Source organism: Nipponia nippon, unplaced genomic scaffold (genome assembly GCF_047370975.1).
Source record: "Nipponia nippon isolate SJK-2023a ecotype South Korea unplaced genomic scaffold, ASM4737097v1 scaffold_6, whole genome shotgun sequence".
Taxonomy (NCBI): Eukaryota; Metazoa; Chordata; class Aves; order Pelecaniformes; family Threskiornithidae; genus Nipponia; species Nipponia nippon.
In genome coordinates, this window is record NW_028262380.1 from 9439997 (window position 1) to 9463488 (window position 23492).

The 23492-nt window shown below is 43.1% G+C and overlaps 1 protein-coding gene and 1 long non-coding RNA gene across 9 annotated transcripts in view; one reads left to right on the forward strand and one right to left on the reverse strand.

Annotated features, from left to right (window-relative positions):
- NSD2 (nuclear receptor binding SET domain protein 2) overlaps positions 1 to 23492 on the forward strand; it is a 103946-nt gene that overhangs the window by 2773 nt on the left and 77681 nt on the right. For 4 of the 7 annotated variants that reach the window (XM_087737882.1, XM_087737887.1, XM_087737888.1 and 1 more), the window contains exon 1: positions 22833 to 22972. The exons of 2 other annotated variants lie outside the window; for them this stretch is intronic. The gene's annotated coding sequence lies outside the window, so the exon portion shown is untranslated. Of the gene's footprint in view, positions 1 to 22832; positions 22973 to 23492 lie in introns of those variants that run through there. One more of the 7 variants, XM_087737884.1, reaches the window with a different exon arrangement.
- Positions 265 to 23381, reverse strand: LOC148051347 (uncharacterized). 2 transcript variants are annotated; one of them, XR_015700090.1, is made up of 4 exons: positions 23321 to 23381; positions 21937 to 22015; positions 18810 to 18941; positions 265 to 1298 (listed from the first exon to the last, which is right to left on the reverse strand). It is a non-coding gene; the product is annotated as an uncharacterized LOC148051347 (long non-coding RNA). The 2 variants fall into 2 exon arrangements; XR_015700091.1 differs by lacking the exon at positions 23321 to 23381 and adding an exon at positions 22401 to 22504.

The window sequence follows — 23492 nt, forward strand, 5'->3', positions numbered from 1 at the left end:
TACAAACCCTTCTTTTTAGAGGGATGTAATAAGGATCTGAGAATGATTAAAATAAATGTAATATTTAAGCACAGTTACGATTATTACTTAGTATTAAACATCAAATTGTTTTTCCCCTGAATGTTAAATAGAAGCAAAAGCAAGGTGAGAGTTGTCTAAACAATTACAAAACAAACTCCAAATAACAGGAAATTGTGATGCCTGTTATAGGCTGCGGGAATATCGAAACGTGGTTTACTGATATATGAGCACACCCCAGTGATATGAAAGGAAGCAAGAATGTTTTACTTGTCTAAAAGAGGCATCTGCATAAGACCTATAAAAGCACAGGATATGCCTATATCTGTGCATTACTTGCATGGACATGAAAAAGGAGCAGATGAACCTATAATTCTCGCTGAGGAAGCTGAGAGATCTGTCTAGAAATTGGGGGGCAAATGTCAATATGAACAGGGAGCAAAACTGTAAGGTAATAGCTCTATGTGCAATATTCTCTTTCAGAAAATCTCTACTCACAGCACAACAGATTTCCCGTAGTAAGTAGGAACATGAAATTCTCATCTGCTCTTGTCCCGCACTCCTTCCCTCTTTACCAGCTAACGAGCTCTGGTGGGCAGCGGGCAGATGCACATGGGGAACAGGATTCCTTTGTGGCCTGCCAAAAATGGCTGCACAGCTGGGGGGGGGGGCACCCCTCCATGCTCATCACGGTTGTCACCCCTTCCCTGAGGACATGTCCCAGGAAGCACTTCCTAGATCCTCTTGGATTTTTTTGGAGGATGGATGACGGGACCCCCACTCCCAACTTCAGACGCACGGTCAGCTGCCCCATAGCTCGTGAAAGTGGCTGTGTAGCAATGCCAAATCTCTGAGGCTCCTGCCAGAACCACCACGTTCACTACACGGGCACGGCCTGGGTTCCTCGTTACAGCCAGATGACAAGCCAAGCTGGCAGCAGAGGCAGCAAGGGACTGGGCAGAGAAGATTCAGTGGGTGGAGGGGAAGGAGGTGCGATGCTTGATGCTCGGGGGCTGTAAGTGGGAGGAGGTGGGAGCATAATTAGCGTTCGATGAGATGGGAGACAGGTTTGCCATTTCTCTGCTGCAGCATCATGTTTGTGTATGCAGTGTGGTTCTGTAAGCGATGTAGTGGTACAGGTCCGTATACAGTATTTCAAAGTAGGATTACGCTTTTAGTCTGTAGAATCTGTTTCCATGGCAATCCCCAGGTTGTCTCCTTGAATAGATTTAACAATACGGGATTAACCTCATCTTTATTCACTGCTGTTCAGTGTAAATCTGAAGAGGAAAAAAAAAAAAAGACATTACTATGTAGCAAGTTGCATTAAGTTTCCACTGGAGAGAGAAAACCAACAGATCATTAGTAGTTCTTTAAAAAATACTCCCATTCATCATCACAGATTTTTAGGAGAGGCTCCCGGGATACTGGAGCCTGTTGCTCTGTAAATGTTAGAGCCCAAAGGTAAAAGTTCAAGTGGTCGCTGGATTACAGACTTGCTCTCTATGTATGTCCAGGTCACAAGTTCACTCCTGTCTGTAACGTGCCAAAACCAAGCGGCGGTGGCTACACACTGCCAACAACACGGGAACAATCTGCCGCGGGTGCCTTTTCAAACAATGCAGGGAGCAGCTACTCAGAGATTGCCGTGACAGTAATAACGTGCTGTAAACACTCATTCCAGATCCAAGGATAATTACCTGCTCAAATTCTAGTCAAAAAGTGGTATTTTAAAAGATTGCATAGGTTTGACCCAAATTAGCAATACAAAATAATGTATTAGGTTGTCATTAATTAAATTTGACATGCAGGTGGATGAGGAGAACACAGCTGGGAGAGTAGAAACAGATAATTTTGAAAAGCTTTTCAAACTGAGGAAAAAGTAGCATTTGCAGTTCATCGTGAAAGTCACACAGATTCTAGTTTTAACCAGCAGATGGAGCTTAAGTGAAACAAACAAGTGGAAAAGATGCATAATCATCGCACAAAGCAGTGTTTTGGGGCGCCGCTGTCTACAGGACTGGAGGAGGACATGGGGAAAAAGCTAGAAGGTTCTGGCCAAGGCAGGGTCAAGCAGAGGAGGGGGGCAGGCAGAGTTCAGGCTATATGCATTGCAAAAAGGGAAAAACGTAGCTATAATGAGTAAATGGATTTGGACCTTGAGAAATACGGAGGGGGAAAAAAGGACAAAAGGAGTCTCTAGTGTTAAAAATGCACCTGTTAGTTCCGGCTGGTATGAGGAGGTCTGAGATTTTGCTGCAAAATTACCAATCCCGTATTTAAGATAACCTGTTATGCCTCCAAATGCGTCAATTTGATTTTATGAATGACAGGCTTTAAAAATATGTATTTAGAGTTATTCTTTGCCTCCAGGTTTTTTCAAGTCTGTAAGGTTTGCGAGTTCCTGTCCACAATTAGAAATGCAGAAAGCCAACAATCTTATACCATCCTCAGCCTCTCGGAGTTAGGTCTTTAAGAAAACACCAAATGTTGTGTTACTGTCAATAAAAGCCCTAAATCTGCTACCTCTGCTTTTATAAACCCATCCAGAAAGCAAGACAAGGAGCGCATGCGACCAGGGAAGCCCTCCCCCCACCCCATCCCACATTTTGTAGACCTGATCCCGCACTCCGTATATATCTCCAAATCCCTGGTGAAGTCAGCCAGTATTATAGGAGTGCTGGAAAAACAGGAGGTCCCAGCAAACCAGAGATACCTTTCAGTTTGTGTCCATTAAAGAAACAGCAGAAGGTCAGCACACGATTTTAGGAGAATTTTTACGTCTGTATTCTAAAAAGGAGAAAAATGGGCGACTTGCAAGCACCATTTTAGCGGCAATAACGTAACTTTCTGTAGCAATTTGGCAAGGCTGAGGCTGCTCGTGATAAGCGCTGGTTTAGAGGAGAGAGGATTACAGCCAGCACATGCACACAGCTGTATGACTTGGTAGCAGGCAAAACGCTACATAGTCCTGTTGTCCCCCAGGCATATACGGGCTTTGTCTGCCTCTAAGGAGGGAAGCAGAACTAAGCATTTCTGTTAAAAGAACAAATGGGAAAGATATTGAAGATGGATAGGTTGATTTGCTGAAGCCTGATGCTTAAAATTCCTGTGCAGAATTTAGCCCTCTTGGGCCTCAGCTGTTGTTACCTCTTTCTTGCTGGTTTTGCCGATGACCTTATCAGTCCTCCCCATATTTCTCCCTAACAATCAGCCTGAATGACCCTACCAGAATATGTCTTTCCAACCTTTGAATTGCTCTCTCTTGTTTACCTTTCAGATTTAAGCTTTCTACCTTACATAATCCAGACCAAGCCCGTAACACAGATCTCACACTTTTTTATCCTGTTCTCCTTGACCTGACTAACGCTCCCATCTTCCCTGCTGCCGTACAATGACCTCCCCATTCCAGCATGCAAGCCCACAGCCCCTCCTTTATTCAAGTCAAAGAGCTGCTTTTCTCAAGAGGCCACCCCACAGAGATAATGAAAAGCAGATTAAGAGATTTAAAAAAGGAGTTGGTTCCTTTGGAATGGTCAGTGCGCTTTCCCTTTCTACAACCGTCCTCTATACTGTAAATTTTCTAAATCAGTGTTTGTCTGGATGTCTGTGCCTTGACCTCAGCAGGACCTAAGCTGTTGGGCCCCAATCCTACACATGCATATGCATGCCATGTCCCTTTGCTATCAGTAACGTTCGCAGGCACAGAGTGGTAAAGGAACAAGCGCAGTTATGTATTTGTAAAATCAAATCCTGGTGTTTGCCAGATAATATCATAAAAGTGCTGGAAAGGGCTAAAAATTAACATTTTTATCTTCATTCTTGTGACAGAGAAAGAACGGCAACCTCCAAGGCAAGTGAAGCGGCAGCTCTGTTGAGAACACTTGGTTTGGACTGATTTGTAGGTATATGAGAATCTTGAGGGGAAATACCTGGTAAAATGTGATGTGAAGCTATAGAAAAATAACAAAGAGCCATCAGCACAAGTACATCCCAGTGGTGCTTTGCCAGTATCCTCCCTTTCTCTTATGCAGCTGAATTTCAGGCATCAGAAACAGAAGACGCTTTGTCTGGGCTTTCCCATGTAATCAGCAACCTCTCTCCTGCCTGTCTTAGGCCTCTATTCACTTTATTACTATTATAGTATCCCCTAGAGACAGACTTGGGAGGCATTCACCCCCAAACGTCCTGTTACCTTAAAGCGATTAATTATTTTCTCAGTAACACATTACATGCTTTAATCCTGGTTATGTGATTGTATAAAGTGTGGCTACCACGTTATATACGTATATAAGAAAATACAAAGTTGACATAAAAGAGCTTTACTGTTGGATTTGATCAGTATCCAGGGGAAGTAAAGTCCCCCAAACAAGGCGCTCTCCTCTGAAACCAACTTCAGGAGGGAACTTTGTGTACGAACTGAAGCCTTAGCTGGGGGTTGCAAATATCTAGCAGTTCATCAGCTGGATAGAACGATTGGGACTAATCTGAGCTACAGGTCAAAGTAAGCCATCCGGACTGCTCATCAGTCAGGGGGACAAGCCCCACGCTCATTCCAATACGACATATATCGAACATTTTTACTCGAACTAATCCAACAGCTGAAAGAGGAAATCCACCCAACAGATATCAACAAAAGGACTCCATTCCCCGTTGGCTCAGCCAGCAGTGCTTTCCTGTCGTGCCAAGGGAGCAACCTCCTCCCCTTTCCGAGGCCTCTCCTCCAAGGAACAGACATCTAACTCTCCCTGAGCGGGAAGCCTCTTTCAGCATGCCAGCTGGGAATCAGGGCCCTGGGCTCAATCCCAGCACCTGTGCCTAGTTTTCTTACAGAGCGTGGCCAGCTGCTCTTCCAGGTCCGCAAATGTCCTGTATACCCTATTTCTTTTCATTTCTATGTATTGCTTTGGATAAGCAATGCAAATGTGTTGCTTATATTTGGATTTTTGCAAATACACTATTTTACATTTACCTTAACCTGGTTTGCGTTAAGGATCATACCAGGGTACTGACAAACAGAGCCGTGCCATGCTTTCAGTAATCCTTAAACCAGGGCTGTTGAACCAGTAGTGCCCAGAACGCCTGTACTATTTTTGAGGGAATTTGAAGGTGAGCAGGATATAACCGCAGGCCACGTTGGAAACTAGTCACACGGAGTTTGGGAGGAAGAAGTGGTTTTGATGGCTGCTGTTTGTTAGCGCACTTTTCTGGCATTAAGCATGGTAGCAGAGAGTATAGTTGACCCTGAGGGTTCACAGGCATTAGATAATTGCTTTGGCTCTGACTTAGTTCACAGCACGTTAGACAAGTCATTTCTATCTGTGACACCGACCTATCAACTGCAGACTTCCTGTGTGGAAATAATTATGCATCTTTTCCGAGTTTGCATTATGTTCTTGTTTATCCAACAGTTCTTATGCAGAGAGGCAAGGTTAGAGTTAAGAGGAGGCTGTTGTCACTGCTAATAGCTTGACTCTGGAAAGCCCTCGTATCATTCAAAAATCCTAGTATAAACAGGAGCCAGGCTGGGGCTTGCATTCTGTACTGCAACAGGAAGGGAATACAGAGGTCTGGAAAATAATGAAGGTGGGAGGAAAATGAATAGAAAATGGTTATTATCAATGCTCACAATACCATATTAATGCAATCAGTTTATCAGGGAGCAGGGTTTAAAAAAGAACAGAAGGAAATACATTTTCATATGAACTCGTTGCCATGGGATGTTCTAAAACCCCAAAATATAAATAAATAGGTTCAAAAAGAAAATAGACAAATTCAAGGGAGCTAGGCTTAACGAAATCTCTGACACACGCTCATGCAGATGCAATGTCTGGTTTGGCACTGAGGAAGTCCCTAAACTACTGATTTTCAGAAGCGGGAATGACACGAATGGGTAAGAGCTCCTTTTCCTATGCCCTGTTTCCAATTCTAAGCATCCTTTACTACTTCCCTTCTTGGTTTCCCTTGAGGAAAGGACAGACCTGAGCCTGCTTTGAATTTTAAGAGCCTTCTGCATTCTGCAAATAGAGGTGAGAATAAGAGATCATAAATGATTACCCATGAGCAGCTAATGAAAACCGTAGGATGCGAGTCCTAAATTGGAACCAAGGAGGTGTCTGAGGTGGACTGAAGGGTCACTGTTGGTGGGTCTCAAGCCACTTGACTCGAGGCATGGATGGCTCGCCCCGTGCTGGGGGGGCTATGGCAGTTCAGTTACTCCTAGACAAGCACAACACTGTTTCTGCCATCCTTACAACTCCAGGTGTTGCTGTCACCAAGAAAAGAAGAAACATATTAATAGAGTTGGGGATGTTTTTGAAGAAAAGGGTAATGAAAGCCAGGTCAGAAAGGGAAAGGATTTCAGTCCAGTCGGTAATTTACACAGAACTTTGCAGCACAGAACTCTACCAGGGTAGGGAACTTGCATCTTCTTTGGCTTTCTTACCACAATTTTCCTCTTTGGACTTTACAAAGTCCAACTTCTGCCATAATCCACCTGGCAACAAGTTACAGTCTATCTCCCTCTAGTGGGTAATAACCCATGAAAGGCACGAGGAGACGTGTGTCAAAAATTTGCCTTGCACTTACTTTCCACTATCTTCTTTCTTCAGTTTGCTTTCTTCTTCTTTCCTCTGTGATCTTTCTCACAAATACATTCAGTGTTTTCTTGATACCCTCTAAACATCATGACTGCTCTTCCTCCATTCTTGTGCTAGGCGAGGAGTTGGGCTCTTTGAGGGTTTTCTATTTGACTTTGATGTAAGTGGAAATGAAAGTAGAGAAACTGCCCAAGAATGACTTCACAATGAAATATTCTGGAGATTGGTGGTGTTTGCACAGAGGCATGTGTGCAACCGCCAGTACGCTGGAGACTTAGAAGTCTGAGAAAAATAAACCCCTAAGATCTACCTTAAATGGGTTCCTGAGGTTTGTAATTGATTTTTTCTATCTGGAGTCAGTCAAAAGAAATTTGCAGTTGGGTTTTCTTATCCTTAAAATTGATTTATTTGGGTGGAAAATCTTCTGCATTCTGCTTAGTAGTTTGTTCGCTTTGCATTTGTTGTTCCATTACCAAAAATATTAACAGCAAAATACATAAGCCAGCTGTGTTATATCTAACGTTAGCTCTCTAACAGCAACAGTTAACTACCAAAGAGTATTCCCAGAGCAGAGCTGACATTAATTGAGAAAGATAGTGCTCTCAAATATGTCGAGACAAGATGCTATAGGAATTGATTTAACCAGACCATGCCTTTTGTCTATGGAACTGCATTTCTCTCCTTTGTAGAGCATATAGACTAGATACTATTGCTGTTACTCCATTGAGATTAATGGAAATGTATTAGGGATGAATCTCAAAGGTGTTTCCTTTCTCCGACTACTCTGATTTTTTTGTCTGGTTAAGCACATTTCAAAAAAACAAGATGAATAAGCCAATATTGTCCAAATGAAAAATGACAGATCTGGTTGAAAGAAATTCTTAGGTCAGGCTTTGATAATAATACATTTCTCGAGTGATAGTACGCTTCATATTAATCATTATCTGTTATCTTTCTGTTTAAAACTTTGAGTTACTTAAATAGACCAACAGGAAAGACATTTTGCTCCAGTCCAAGTATTTTCTAGATTCCTTGAGGCACTGATCTCTTTCTCAGTTCACGGTGGTATAACAGTGTTCCTCAAAAGTCACTAATTAGAATCCCAACACAGCCTTTACTATGGCAAACCTAAGTACCACAAGGAGAATGAATGAAATGAAGATAAACTGGAATTTAACTGAAACAAAGTAAGATCACGGATTATTTGTTCTAAGCAAATTGTGCTCCTACAAACACCTATGCAATCCATATACTTACATTATTTTGTGAAAAAGCATCACACAAAACTAATTTTGCTATATACCATATCAGGATTATCAACAGAGCCATTTTCCTTACATGGGTAAAAAAATATTGTAGCTGTTGCTCCCTGTATAACTGAGATGTCAACATAAGTAATTTCATTTCACTGTAATAACGATGAAATGAACTCCAATCCTTCTCCTATGTCAGTAACAACGTATTTTTATTCAGCTGAGACACTTCATAAACCTGCTGAAGGTAAGAATTGCGGACGGCGCTGAGACAGGATGTGAAGGCAGGGAAAAGGCACCGCAGAAGAAATTTACGGATTTTGTCTCCAGAGCTTTACTTGCATTGATGTACAGGAAAAAAAGAACCCAGTGACTGTCAGCGTTCAAGAGCAGCTTGTAGAGCTGACAGTAAGAAAATGTTCTTTTGCTTCCAAATTGAGTACATTTGTTCTAGAATTTATTAAGACGCTGTAAACAAAGAAACTTACAGTGCCACATCCTGTTCTTTATTTAGGTTGGATGAGGGCTTCATTTGGCATTACAGAAACTAGAACAACTGCACTGGGCTAAACGAAAGGCCTGTGAGTCCCTTTATCCAATCTCTGGTCATGGTCAGAAATGAGTGCTTAGGGAAAGAGTATGAGAAACAGGGCAAGCACAGAGGGTTGCTGCCATTAGCCTACTCTGCCTGCAGCAGCGACTGTTGTATTTCGTGCTGATAAAGAAACACAGAAGGTAGTCTCGTGGTCTGAGCACAGAGCTGGGAGCTATGAATCTGTGTGTTTCAGTCTTGCCTCTGTCACCAAGGTTACTTGTATATTGCTGTGACCCAGCTCACGTGCGTGTGTGCTTGTGGCAAACCTGCCTTCAAGCCTCCGCACTGCAGAGGCACACACAACCCACGCTGATGTACCCATGCTTGCATTCACACTGTAGTTGGCCAGGTCTGGTATTATGGTTTGGAGAGATTTGTTCCTCCCTAATGAGCTACTTAACATCTGTGATTGTTTCCTGAAGAGCTGCAGAATATCCCGGTGCACTTCTTATTGTGCCCCTTTATCTCTCCCCCATTCCTTCTGGTTCCTCTGTTTTTCACATGGTTATCATCACCCATCTTTGTGGTCCTTGTGCTTTGTCTTAAGCTCCTCATCCCTCAGTTCTTACACTCCAGAACAGTAGGCTCAGTGCAGTGTGAAAACTCTGCAAATGTTTTCCCTGACTGCGTAGCCTGAGTCAAGGTCAATCCATCAGGTAGCACGGAGAGGCTGACTCTGTCAAATGTCCCAGCTGAAGCTGCTGGTAAAAAGGTGATGCTGTGAGATTTCCAGTACAACCAGAAAGATAATGTTTAAGTCTCCTCCTTAAAAATTCCTGTTAAAAATTTTGTATAAAAACTATGTTCCACCTTGCTTCAGGACTATCCTGCAATTCCCAGCACCATGACATCACACTTGAATGGACCCTCAGAAAATGAATCCATCAGTTGCAGGCCCGCTTCTGGGGAGCTCGCAACTTCACCGTTGCTCCTGAAACTCTGCCACCTCCTCCTCAACTGTCTCCTCCAGTGCAACTGTTGTTCCCACCTCCCTTGGCCTACTATCCTTCCAGAAACACGACGTGGAGGACTGCAAGCTCCACGCTCAGGGCACTGCTCAGAATATCACGCCGCAGGCAGGTAGATGGGGAGTTGCCAGAATTCTTGTTTCCATATTTAACCTTGCAATGGAGAGCCTTTACCAGTTTGATGCATTACTTGCCCTTCACAGCCATTGGGCATGTCCTCATTTCTGCAAGCTGATTCAGGCTGGTTGGATCGAAGGGCAGATTTGAGGTATTTCTCCCCAAATCCTTGCACCTCAGGTTGAGCAGAACCCTGGAGAGCTCCTCCTCCTCCTCCTCCCTGCGGCCTTCAGCTGCGCCTCTGATGAGGGCAGGGGTGCAGAGAAACAGGAGTAAGCCACATGCAAATCAGGGCTGAGTGGTAACCAAATATGTCTAACCCAGGGGGAAGCCGGTGGGAAGAGCAGCGTCAGTGAAAGGGAAGTAAGCGAGCAAACAGGCTGGAATATACAGGACCTGGTATATTGGCATGGCACGGAGGGCTGTTTATAGTAAATAAATAAATACAGGTACACGTGCTTTAGCTATTTCCCCAGGGTAAAGTGAGTAGGAGTGTGTGTTTGTGTTCAAAGAGTAATATTTGCTTTATACTGTCCTGCAAGCACGGGTTCAATATATACATTAGGAAGTATTTATAGGTTGTATGTGTGAATGATCAAAGAATTTAGACAACAACCTGAATAAGCAGCAGCATACACCAAATCCCATCAGTCTGATCCCAGTCCCAAGTTCCTTTCTTTTCAGTGTTACAATTTCACAAGCAATTAAAATGGCTACTTAGCTACGTTATGTTTTTATGAGCAACATCACTTGTCAAGTATTTTAAGTATGAAAATATGATAGCTTTGAAAGAGTGATGTTTTTCTTTTACATTTCTACTACAAGACCTTTGTTATTACTTTGTTCATTAAAATTCTTGCTGCAATAAAGATTATTCAATGATTTTGCAAACCGACCTCATCCCTAGAATGTTATAATTTGACAATTTCAAGGCTTTTCAACACAGACCCTTGCATATATGTCATATATCGCACTGCAGATTTCATCCAATAGCAGAAAATGTACTCTGAATGCAATATCATCTTATCAGTATTCTAGCACCATAAGCTTTCTCACTGCAAGCAGGGTACTGTTCATTACAATGAAACTGAAAATGGAATAACTGAAGGATTGATTTATATGACCTTCACTCAGGAATGTTCTAATTCTGACATAATCTCCCTGACTGAAATCCTAAACACTGTATAATTTTGATTTATTACCCTTAAAAGAAGGCGCTTAGATCTATAGATCAACAGAATACCTAGCATGAGAAAGAGTGGTGCAACAGCTCAGGAAGACTGCAAGAAAATGCAGATTGGTCACGTGACTTTACTCCAAACATCGCCTCAGCCAGCAAATCCAAGAACAGGGCTGAAAGCAAGTGGAAAAACATTATGCGGATGTTTTCACAAATCCACTCCGTCACTCAGAAATCTCTCTCGATTATATACACATTTTTATAGCAAAGATAAGGCATGCTAATAAGTTAAAGCATGAACCAATCTGTTTACTAGAAGTTGCAGGAAATGTTCATTAAAACAGCTAATTTATGGCAAAACAGGGCCAGAGCTTGATTCCCGATATACTACACAAAAGGCTGCTTTACCAGGCAGCTCTGTTTTCCTCCCGCACCAGCAGCGTAAGCTATTCTGTGCTATTCTGTCCCGACATCTGCGTGTCACGGGGGACTGGGGAAGGCTCGTCTGCGGTGTGAGGGTGTCTTGGACCTGCCTCTGACTGCAGGTGAAAGCTGGAGCAGCCCTACAGCGTGCTGCTTAAAAATAATAGCTGGTATCTTTAAAGCAAAGTAGCTGGGTCTAAATCAAGTAGAAGCTTATTCAATTGAAAGGTGAATCAGGTTGGTTGCGTTACTGCTTGGATTTTTTTGGTGAGGTAAAGAGCAATGAGAAGAAAGGACAGATACAAACTATTCACAACAAACTGGTGGACAAATGTATATTAAAAGCCCAATGAACACGGTTTTAATACCTTCCAGAATTGAAATCAACAGGTCACGTAATTTTAAGCGGACTAAGAAACAGAAATCTGGCCCCAACCCACACCTTTTTTCTGTTCTTAGTGTTGGGTGAAATGAATGCTTGCCTCCTTCCCGCCCACACGCTCAGCTCACAGCTCCCACTTAGCCACTTCCCAGCCCTGTTTTGGACAAACCTTTATCTTATCACCCTTCTCTTGCAAATCCTTCTTCTCTAGAGCACTTAACATCCTCCTCCTTCACAAAATCCACCTTTTACAAGTGGTACCTAATCAATCTTACTTTATCCTAGCTGGAAAACAGCAGGTTTTATTTTAGAAAAAAAAATCTTTTTATTCAGTGCATTTTGTGGCTCGTATCAATACTTTGTTTAATTCTAGCAGATGGTAGTCTCCTCTATGCAGGAACATTTGTCTGCTTCACTCTATTGCACAATGCTAGTCCAAGCATATTATTCTCACCTATGAATGGGCCTGTTCCTTATCACTCCCAAAGATCAAACATTACACAATTCCTCCAGGATTTTTCACTTACGGACAGTCTGAGCTGCAGCTACTGTAAAAGCACTACAGCTCAGAGAGATTATTCCTTCCTTCCTGAATATGTTAGAGTGGATATACCAGGAACTACATTTGTGCTTAGGGACAGCAGGAAGTGCCTGATTCTTTTTATGTGTTTGTAGAAAGGAAACAGAAAAGGAAAAAAAAAAAAAGAAAAAAAGAACGAACTTGGGTGGAATCACATTTAGGACATTTAGTCCCTCAGCTGTATGGACACAGTTTTCAAGATTAATAAAATACATTATATCAAAAACTGTTTTCTGCTAGAATGACATAAAGGCCTGTAAGCAGTGGACAAAAGAAAAAAACACTGCATATTATTTTTATAATCAATTAGCACCATAATCATATATGGTGCATATCAACATATATGAATACAATACATACAATATTTGACTCTTTGGACTAGAAAAATTAATGTAAAGCCCAGTTCTGCAAACCGATCCTGGCATGCTTGATTTTCAGCATGAGCTGTTTATTGAATTCTCAAATGAATGTATTTATCGGTAGGAAAATCAAAACAGCAGAGGAAGTAATATAATCTTAGATTTCCCAATGGTGAATTCATTAGCGGAGTCAATTCTGGACTCAGCCTGGCATCTTATCCACCAGACAACACTCGCTTTCCAACGTAATGACAGATGATCATAAAAGCTTAACGGTGTTTTGCTATGCTGGTAAAGCAGATAGGGATGGGAGTGAAGAGCATGGTATCTTCTTCTTCGACCAATAGCAAGCCATTAAGTATGAGAGATTAAGGAGTAGACTTTATTAGGATGATTATCATTACCCTCAACAACAACTATAAAAAGCTCTAAGTCAAATGGTTCTGACTCACTTGTTGAAGGGTGCTAGCATCTGTGGAGGAAATTCTGGGTATGGGCTGTCACCGGTGGCTAATCCCTGTGGAGCAGGTGCACAGCAGTTTGCCAGTCCCACATCGCAGCTGGGCTGGGAGCCAGGGCATCCAGCTCATAAAAGAGATGCCCATTTGGAAAAGAGGTGGAACAAAACAAAAAAGGGCAGTGCCTGTCTTGGCATCTCTCCTGAGTGGCTTCCACCGGTAAAGTTTTGGTGCCTAGCACAATTTGGAAGCCTTTCTCCCCTCCAGTGCACGTCAGTGGTAATACCCTACCCATCCCTCCCCATATCAAGTTCTCCTGGGCCACCGCAGCAACTCTTGGATGAAGTACTTTTGCAGCCAGTATGTTTGTAATTGTAAATTCAACAGATTCTCTGTAAACTGGTGACTGTTAATATTTAAAAATATCACCAGAATGTGTAAGTAGCAGATCACTCTAACCTGACTAAGGTCAAAGAACATTTATGGAGCACTTTCAGGACAGAAAGCAGAAATATTGCAAAATTGACTTTCAAATGAACGAACAAGGAATACAGACTCAAAATCTCAACTCTGGCAGATGCTGAACCCAGTCTCATTTGATCTTCAGCAGCACTTAGGTGTCTGAGTAGGTCAGCTGAAACAGAAGGAAACCTTTCTCAAAAAATTATTGCTCTTGTTCAACTAGTCCAAACTGGTGGCTTCTGAATAACAGAAAAACATTTTCTTACATTATAAGTAATATAAATAAAATAATATAAAGTCTTCTCACTGATTCAGATACACCAGTCATAGTTTGATTATGATTACAATTTATTGTAAACTTATTGTATTCATTATTAACCTGAGCTGTAAAAATATTAATACTAGTAATTATTAAACTTGAGAACAATGAAAAAAAAAAAAAAGAAAAAAAGAGGGAAATGAAGCTGATTAAATGTCTGGCTCCCATTGATTGCCAATAGCTGCTAGTGTTAAATTAAGAGGTTATTTTATTGTCCTCTACAGCCAAGCTCAGCCATACTCCCTTCAATAACCAACAATTTAGGTCTTTGAGTTAATAATAATTACAATAAAAGTATTCCCCACTTTCTGGCATGCTGTGTTTATTTTAGGATATTACCACAGCAATCCAAATACAACACGTAAGACTCCCTCAGGGCTTTCTGTCTCGCATCCCAGACCTTCTGTTTCTTTATAACCTTTAACAGCCACAGTTAGAAGAGATACAAATAGTCCGAAGCACAAGAGAATCTCTCTTCCCTGACAGAATCTTTATTTACAAGCTGTACAAACCTAAGCAGGTCAAATAGTCCCTTGCTGGTAGGTTAATAAGGCCCACCTGCCAAATAAACCCACCAGTGAACTCCACGGAGCCTACATAAATCTGAAAAGCTTGGACAAGAGAAGATTTTCTCCCTAGGAATCATACTGAGACGGGATGCTTATAGTTCAAAAGGTATTCATCTTTCAAATTCCAGAGTGCTTGTCTACCTGGCACATACTCATGAGTGCACCAAAAGCTTGCAAAAGACATGGTTCTTACCTTCAGAAGACACCATTATTTGACGTTTATATTTCCACATTGCTTACAGGACACCTACGTGCCCAGGGCTCCTGTACTGGTGCCATACAAACATGTAAGACTTACAAGTCTCTGCCCTTGAGAGTTTTTAAAAGGCAAGTATAGTTGGGTCATAAATCAAATCTTTAAAATTATTTAAGACTTAACATACAATTAATTTGCCTACAATACCATGAACGAGAAATGGAAGAATAGGATAACTGATTATTTAAGCTGACCTAGAAATTAATTCTCACAAGCCACAGTACATTTTTAAATGAATATTGACCGCTATCAAAGTGGAATTCTGTTCCGAGACCTGAGCTGTTCAAACACAACTCTTGGGTAAATGTTTCCCACTGAATCAATGACTTCTTTATGTTCTCTCCTGAATCAGCTAGGCCCAGCAACTGTCCCGGTGCGGGCATACCCATAGACCTTTCAAGAGGCCTAGTCACTATGTTTATATTGTATTGTAAAAAGCATCTCCAAAGCGTCCTTCAGATTTCTATTTGCTATTTGTATAGTCAGCAAACTGGTGAATTCTGAGAGCACGCCTCCTAATTTATTGTACTTAGGGTGGCATCAGGCAGATGAAGGCAGGCAGCCACGCAGCAGTGGTTGTAGCCGGGCAGCAGAAGCGCCCTAGCCCAAGGCTCTGAAGCAGGGACTTGTGATCCATTCACGAAGGGACTTAGTTTACCTTTGCATGCCGGGCCAAGAACTGCAGCAGTGCCCGAGCTGCTTCACAAACAGATCCTATGTCCCAGCCTCAGAGGTGGCAACAGCAATCAGGGAGGGCGATATATGGCTGGAGAGGCAGTGTGCGTGTATGGAGGGCAGGGATCACGGGTCCAATTTTAACTAACCAGCAAAAAGTCTGATGAAGTTCTTTAATGTGTCGTGAGGGACGTGTCCATAGCAGGCCTACAGGCTGTGGGCTGCCTGCCTGTAAAAATCCTTGGGGACAGGTTACAGGCAAATCAGGGAACACTTAAAAAGGTACGCAGCTATTCCTTCCTGCAGGTCTAGAGTGGGCTAGACCAGGCTCCCCACAGGCACTGGGGATTACAGCTGTATTAAAACATATAGGGTTGGGGCTGCAAAGAGACAGCTCACGTACATAATGCTAAGTACATATATTTGCCAGAGCAACTTCAAATGTAAGTCAAATGTAACAGTTTTACAAGTGCACATGAAATCAGGAACACATGTAGAATGTGCATTTAAGATGGTATGCTGTGGCGAAGCATTTAGTCACACTTTGAAAGCCTCAATGTCAGCTCACTGGAGGGAATGCTGGGTTTCGGGAGTCTGGTATTTTAGGTGAGCTGCCTGCTGGGAGTGGTGTACTTTTAGTCAGATGCAAAAGTACCTGTTCCAGCCCCTATAACGGGCTTCTGGGGTGAGACAGAAGCTGGGGGCTTTGAAGCACAGGTTAGACTCCTGAATTCTGAGTGCCATTTAAGTGCCCATTTCCTCCTTTGGACCAGTGCAAACAGTTTATTCCTGCCTTGAAGAACCAGCTCAAACCCAGAAGATGCACGCACCCTCAGCCCTTCAGCAAATACTGCATGCCCAGTTGCTGTAGCAATTGCAGAAGGAGGAGCGTCCAACACATGGTGGCTTGTGTCCATGGTTATGATGTTATTATTAGCACAATGGCACTACAACCATGCCCAGCATCAGTGTGAGACAACGCAGAGTGGGTGAATCTTCATGTAGGCTGTCTCCCACACGCTGGCCAAGCTCAGCACCTCTTTTCTGCTGAGTGCATTCTTCGTTTGAACCACAGTTTAGTTCAGCTGCTGTAAGTGCAGCTGAGACAGTCCCATGTTTTTCTACTGTACGCAAACTGGATGCAGATTCGGCTCTGGAGCCAGAACTGCCACAGTGGGATCACTCTTGCCTATAGGGTTGAGCCGCTGACAGTGAACCGCAGTACAACTCCTGCAGGCAGCTCAGCAGCCACCTCTCCCTCCCTGCTAGGGCTTGTTCACCCAACAAGAGAGTCTCATAAAATGCCTGCACTGATTTGCAAAATGTAAGCTCTGGCTCATTAACAATAACTGAAGCGAACAAATATAGCTTAGAGGAGCGAGCATATTAAGCTCAAGAAGAGTGCAAGAACATGGTAAAATGTGCAAAAAACACGTCCTACTCCTTTCAGTTTTCACAGCAAAAACAGCACAGGTGATAATTTAGCAGTTAGGCCTGCATCTGCAAACCTGCTCACGCCATGCCTCAAATCCAGTTGTTTCAGCCCTCATTTGTCAAGTACATATTTGCACGTACTCAACACCAATATAAACCAAGTGCTAGGCATCTTATATAAAGTCTCCGAACAGTTCTCAAAATTAGTGGATATTTCTGAAAACGTCTGTCAATGAGCATTTTTCTCAAGGCATATATACCGAGTAAATGGGATATGATCACAGCTACAATTTCACAGTACAGGAAATTGCCAGCCACCAACATAATTAGAAACAGTTCATATGATCAAATTAATCATTCAAAAAAGAGCAATTACTATTAACAGAATAATGGCATGCCTTAAAAAAGAATGAAATTAACCTTTAGGACCGACATAGTTACCCCCACCATTCTGTACTGAGGCAGCAAAGATTAATATATGTGCAAAATAAAACACTGCATTAGCGTCTGCTGAAAACAGAACTAGCATTATCTATCTGGCCTATTCAACCCCTGACAAACTTTATTCCTTGGCAGTGGCATAGAGTGGAAATATCAATAGTCACTTCTTTGCCAAAATGAAAAAAAAAAAAAAACAAAAAACCCCCAAAAAACAACAACCCTTCAAGACTTCCATTGCTATATAACTTCCCACATTGTGTTTATCACTGAACAATAATTACATGAAGATTAAGCATACGTCAGTATTTTGAAATGCAGTAGAATTAACATTCAAACCTACATTACGGCTCCTCAAAAGCTAGGAGTTATAGAGTTAAGCTGTAGCCTTAACAAGCTAAGATCTAGAAAGGCATACCAAACATATTGCAAAAAAAATGTAGTTTTGCTCTGTGGTGCTAAGCATTAATTCTGATTACGAATGTATTTCAGTATTTATCCTTCTAAATGAGATTAAATTTATGTCTATAAACACAGTAACATACTATGCTATCAATAAATAGAAGAGTTAATGTGTTTTGAATCCTCAAACTGTGTGTTTCTACATAGATTAGATTTATTTTATTCTCAATGTCAGCAATGTTTAAATTAAGTCATACTGATGTTGAAGATAATTAGAGACATATAACTTCTATAGATAAATTTATTAGCGCACTGAAGTTACTTATACCAGGCTGGAGCATGTTAGCTGCTTAGAACTGGTATCCAGCTGTTTTTTATCATCCCAACACTGGAAAACAGCAGGGACATGCTCCTCAGTTTTCCTTTCTCCCGGCCTCTGCCTTCCCCTGAAGATGTATCCCACTCCCTCATGTCTTCAACTTCCCTCTTCCTTTTGCTCCCTCAATGACACGTCCCTTCCTTCTGCTCAGCACAAATGATGCAAATAGAAATAGGTATTTGCGAGAAAAGTGACATTTACTCCATTCTTTTCCTAACTGAAAATGTATCTGGTAAACAGACTGATGTATAACTCGTAACAGTCACATTTAACTGTATATTTTCACCAAGGTTACCATTTCTTACTCTGAACAGTATTTAAGCTATAAGCTATAGTTGCACCTAAGATGTCTCTCATTTGGACAGGACTAATTCTGTTTGAAATTCTCTAAGCAGATTATTTTCTTTTTCCCAAAGATTCAACTTTCAATTAAAAAAATACTGTTACTCCATTTTTATATGGCATTTCACAAAACATACAAAAAGTCTGAAAAGCCTGTACCTTCTCATTTTCAAGTTAATTTAAAAGTAAAAACAATTCTAATACACAATGCTGAATTCTTTAAATAACCACTTTTAATGAACTTTCATTCAAATGAATTAGCAAATTTACGTGTAGGTTCTCAGAACACATTTAGTACTATAATTTTAGGATGACTATGCTACATCTAATATAAAATATTTTGAAATGCTGATTTAAGTTTTATATTTCATTCTTCCTTAATTCTACCTCAGCACCTTGCTGTCTCCATATTAAACGGCATGCAATATGTTTCATGGCCAAAGACATAAATGCATACGTGCCGATAAAGATTTTTCTTAACAGTTGTGATGATGCACGGGCTGACATGCTGAAGGATCAGCGGCTTTGTCTAGCTATACGTAACATAGCTAAAGACAGGGTCAGACAGGGTTGAGGAAGGTTGGAAACAACGATTACTCACTGATAATTTGAAGGAAAAACATGGACTGCTGGCCAAAGTCAGCACTCAGGTGATGGGTTGCCCACTGACAGCATGAAAGACAGAGTAATGGTGATACCAGGGACAACGCTGGAAGATCTCTCTGCATCAGTGCTACAACAAAACAGGACAATGGGTGGCATTAACTTTTCCATTGTATTCATGTTTTGAAGGAGAACTACAATGTCTTCAGTGTTTAGCCCTAATAGGTGGAAAAGTCTGTGAAAAAAGAAAAACCTACATTTGTAGATTCTATATGGCCCAGTACAGTCTTTATCTCATTAAACACCTGTAGTACAATAAACACTGTGGACATGCTGTGCTGCTGTGCTAACTAACCTGGGAATATCTGATTAACTCATCGACTGCACTCACACATAACTTCAGTTTAACTCTATTTGTAGTTATGTTTACATTGCCACCAAGATGACCTGCATTCAGAAGAATATTTACTAAACAGATGATTATATAAAATCCTGAAACAGAAATAAAAAGGGATACAAGAACAGAATTCAGAAAGCAATCAATCTTTAGGATCCCTACAGGAGAGAAATGTAAACACGAAGCTCCTGCCACAAAGATCTACAATGAGATTAAACGTGCTTGCTAACTGCACCATCAGTACGAGTGGCCTTTGCCAGGAGAAAGGCAAAGCTTTAGCACAGGGACTGCTAATCTCCATTATTTCTAATAGCAAGAAGTACCCCAAAATGTGCCCCATCCCCTTGTTAACAGGGCTGACCAAACTCTCAGGGGAGAGAGTTCTGCACTGTTGCATGGAGTAGTGCCACACACGTAGAATTTGTTTCTGACCTCTGCCTAGCGCAGTGAAACTACACCAACTGCAACGTGGGCCTTAGCTTTTCTGGCGCTGTCCGTCCCTGTGCTGGCAACACAAAAATCTTCCATCAGCTTCAGAATTTCAGCATATCCTAACATACGCCTAAGGTCAGGGGCACCGACTACCATCACTGCTGAATAAATGATCTTGAAAAAGTGTTTAAATTGTAAATTATCTTTTGGCCTAGTAACTAACTGATAATCTCTAAAATATGCAAATATTTCTAGAACAATATGCAACCGCTACATTTATTTAAATTCCTTTATTCAGTGGAACAGAGGGGTATTGATCTTGATACTATTTCTTAACACAGTATATCCATAAAAGTTGAAAGTAAGGAGCAATAAAATTTTAGGTACCAAATGAAACAGGAGTCATTAATAAATGAATACTATTATCTGCTCTAGTTGTACATCTTTTGGTTTCAATGACCTGTTAAGCTATCCAAGAAACATCAAACTGTTAAAAAATATTGGCTAATTCAAATTCACAAGCAAATGTAATGAAAGAGAATAAAACCTCCAAGAGGTTCAGTCTGGAAATTCGCAACTACTGGAAACAGATTAGAGGACACTTACTTCAACTCTTTCAAAGCCATCACTCAAGTGTAATGCAGCGTGCCTGTTATTTGTCAGCACAAGCTCATTCTGCACTGCATGTGCTCTTACACTGTTGGAAGTTAAAACTTTTTTGAACTCAGTTTTCGGAAGGGTAATATAACTATATCCACTTTCAAAGAATCGGCCTCTTTGTGTACTGCAGTGGAAAAAATTGAGAGATTTCTTACTATCACGATATGAGCTCAGGAAAACAGACAATTGTTTTTGAAATGAAAAAAACTGCACGTGCAGTTTCTGTTTAAAAGGGTCATGACATTGGAGAAGTTTGCACCAGTGTCCATGTACAGTATAAACTGGTGCTATACCAGTTAAAGGTGTTAACTCCCAGCATAAGCTTTCCTGGAAATTTGCATGGTGGCTCTATCAGGAGGTAATTACATGGTTGCAAATCTTAGTAGCATAGACAAGGCCAGTGATCTATAGGAGTTGAAAGGACTAAGGAAGATTTGTTGTCACCTTGACCATGATAGCAAAATCCTTCCACTTAAACAACTGACACAGAAGGCAAACACGAGAACTGCATGATCTGGAGGATCTTATGCATTAGTAATAAGTACGGAACAAAAGTCTGTTTCTCTTCTATAAGTCATACATAGAGATGGATTTATATCACTGAGCCTGAACATAGAATTTATTCCCAAGAGAAGGCAGATAATGCATTTGTAGCATGCCAGTTATTGATAACTAACCTGGTTTCTTATGCAAGGTGGGTTGGGTTTTTTTTTGGGGGGGGGGGGGGGGGGGGGGGGGCGGCAGGGGGGAACAGGACAGACATCAAGTACCCCTGCAAGCATGTCATGCTTTGTACTTTTAATAGGTTAGCATTATTGTTCAACTATGGAAGAAAAGCACACCTGTATATGCCCTTATGTAGCAAAACAACAGGATTCACGTTTGTACTTGTATTTATTTGTATTGACAATGATGCCTCTATTTTTAATTAGAAAACTTTTTTTTTTTTCTGTAAATGCATATAACTGAACTTTAGAAAGGAAGCTGGAAGATAAAACTTGTCGTGACTCTTAATTCAAATTCGCTATTTTAAAATGTGATGGCAATTTATCTTTCTCTTTAATGCTGTAAATACTGACATTTGGAAGCTGAATCATGCTTGTCTAACACCTTAAAGATAATGTATTTTTTTTTACAGAAAGGCTGTATAACAAGTTAAGGTACGTTTATCACTACAGACAGATTTCCTTCAGCCACCTTGAGATTAGAGTTTTAATCAGCCGATGATTAAGTTGTTCATTACTAAGTAATTAACACTAAGTTTGCACTGTTCAACTATTAACTGCCATGCTAAGAAAGGTGCACCCACCATTAAACACACACACGTAAAAACATCGACAAACTTTAACATATAAAAGTAAATTAAGGATTATGTAAAAAAAAAAAAATCTGAGCCTTTCTGTAGCAGATGGCATAATGACATCATTATCCAGAAAGTATGATGCTGGTGTGTTCCCCTCCTCCATTATGGTGTTTACCTTTCACAGGAGTTGCATTAGGCCCTTAGCTACCAGGTTACTACAGTAACCATAGCACCGAGGGGCTGTATTGTCGGCCTGGTGCAGAACACGCAGGTTCTCAGTGCTCCGCAAACCCTTTATCAAACCATCGAAAGCTTGAAAAAGTTGGCCATTACCTGCTTTACGTTATCTGGTGCGACAGCTCATGAGACTATTTGTTCCTGTTGTAACATGACAGATATTTAACGATTTGGCCTAAAAAAAAAAAAAAAATAGCTGTGCTTTCAACGGGCAAATTGCAAGCACATGTACTTATTTTGATGCAAGCTTTATATAAAAAAAAAATAAACCAGGCCATACTTCCAGAAGAGACGGCCTGGGTAATTCACAGCCAGGCGCACTTGGTTTCTTACAACGATCCGACAGCCTCAAAATTGTGTGCAGTTGTACGGAAAGTCAAAACATTTGGCTTAAATCAGGATTTTCAGAGCGCACACGTGTAGGGCCGCCGAGGCCGGCGGGTGAGGAGGGCACGCTCGCCAGGCAGCGCGGCCCGTGGCGAGCGGCCCTGTGCCACAGCGGGAGATAAATAATAACAATAATAATTAAAAAAAAATTTAAAAAGGGGGTTTCCACCGACCTCTGCGGGGCCAGCGGGCCCTCGACGCGCTCTCGCCCACCTGGGGACGCCGCCGCGGCGAGCCAGGCCCCCCCTGAGCGGGCCGGGCCCCACACAGCTCCCGCCTTCGGCCCCACCTCGCCCCGTGGCCTTCCCTCCCCTGGCACCCGGCCCGCCCTCCTCTTCCTCCCCGCCGGCGGCGGCGGCCCTGTCAGGGCGGGCGGCCCTCGGGGCCCGGGGCGGGCGGCGCTGGCGGCCCCGCTCCCGCCGTCGGCGGGCGCCGCGGCTGGCGCTGCTCCCGGCCGCCGCCGGGCCGCTGGGCCGCGCGTGCGGGCGGCTCCGTGCGGGGGGATTTGAAACAGCCGCTCCAGGGGCAGCGCAGCGGCGGCGACCAATCAGCGGCCCGGATTTTTCGCGCTGGTTCTGGCCGGAGGAGGGGGCGGGGCCGCCGCGCAGGATCGCCGGAGCCGCCGCCGTTGCCGCCGCTGCTGTTGCCGTCTCGCCTCAGCTCCCGCCGCTGCCCGGCACCGAGCTACCGCCGCCGCCGCCGCCTCCGCCCGGCTCTTGGGGGAGAAGGATGCGCTAGGGCACAGGTCAGTAGGCCGGGAGCGCGGCTGGCTCTTCTCCCCCCCCCCCCCCCCCCGCCTCCCCGGGGAAGGGAGGAGGCACCCGGGGCACGTTCCCGCAGGCCCCGGGCGGGAGGCGGGAGCGGCGGTGAGGCTCCCTCGCCCGCTGGGATGCTGCCGCCCGGCCCCGCCGCCGTCACCGGGAGCCCCCTCCCGGGCTGGGACCGCGGGCCCTGCCCGGCAAAGCGCAGTGGAGGCGGCGTGGGGGCCGGGGGTCCCGTCGCGGGGCATCCGCTCCCCCCCCTCCCCCCCCCCGCTCCGGCCCTTCCCCCGGGGACTCCCCCTCCGCCGGGGCTCCGCTCCCCTCAAACTTACCGCCGGCGCCCCGCCGTCTCCATCTCCCGCCCCTGCCCGGGCAGCCCGCAGCTCCCCTTTCCCTCTTACCCGGAGGAGGGTTTTTTTGTTCGCTCCCCCCTCTCTCCTTCCCTCCCTCCCCCCTCCGCTACCTGGCCCTCGCCGAGGGGCCGCGGGTTCCCCCGCCGCCCCC